Here is a 1022-nt window from a genome sequence, read left to right as displayed (position 1 = left end):
ACTAAAAAACTAAAATACCTTGCAATGAATTTAACATAAAATGTTAACCAAAACAACTGTAAAACATTCCTAAGGCACACAAAAAAACTTGAACTAATACAATCCATACCATTTTATTGAATAGGAAGACATCATAAAGATGCCTTTGATGTCACTTCTCCTTAAATGCTTACTCTTGATAAATTGCTTTCCATTAATTTTATGTGGTCCCAATAAATATACCAACAGTAACATTATGGGAGGCTGTCCTGTGCACTGTAGGATGTTTAGCAGCATCCCTGGCCTCTACTCACTGGATGCCAGTAATAGCCCAAAGTACTGACAACCAAAAATGTCTGCGGGCTTTTTTTAATGTCCACTGCAAACTCAACCCTGGTTGAGCACCACTGATATATGCTAATCTCCAATATTAGCTGACCAATGAAATCCTTTACCTCTTGGTGCCTGAAAGAAACCTAAGTCTAAGAAATTGGATTTAATTAATCAACATGTTGATTTACCAGTAAAAGCATGTGAGTGACTCATAAGTACCTTTAGCTCACTAGCAGAAAACCATAGATTGTTGGAGGGTCTTTGTTGGGAAGGATGCATAGAATTGGAATCCAAGACAGTGTTGTGAGTATCAGTGGGTCCAGCCCTTCTAAAGCAGCATTTGGAAGTGTTTCCTTGAACATACTAGGGCCACCAGAAACACACACAAATGGTGAGGCAGTTCTTCAAAGCCTCCTTTGTCACCTTTTAATTCTAGTTCTCTTGCTTTTTCTACCACATCTGCAGCTGCTTCCTCCACTTAAGCAAAGAACCTCTCTAAGTTATCCCTGATGATTGGAATCAACTTCTTCCAAATTCCTGTGAATGTTGATATTTGGACTTCTTCCTATGAATCATGAATGTTCTTAATGGCATCTAAATGGTGACTCCTTCCCAGAAGGTTTTGAATGACTATGCCCAGATCCACCAGAGCAATCACTATGACAGCTCTAGCCTGATGAAGTGTATTTCTTAAATAATATGACTTGAAA

This window comes from Bison bison, unplaced genomic scaffold, assembly GCF_000754665.1.
Source record: "Bison bison bison isolate TAMUID 2011002044 unplaced genomic scaffold, Bison_UMD1.0 scf7180017855362, whole genome shotgun sequence".
In the NCBI taxonomy this organism is placed as follows: domain Eukaryota; kingdom Metazoa; phylum Chordata; class Mammalia; order Artiodactyla; family Bovidae; genus Bison; species Bison bison.
Note: the sequence above shows the minus strand (reverse complement) of the source record.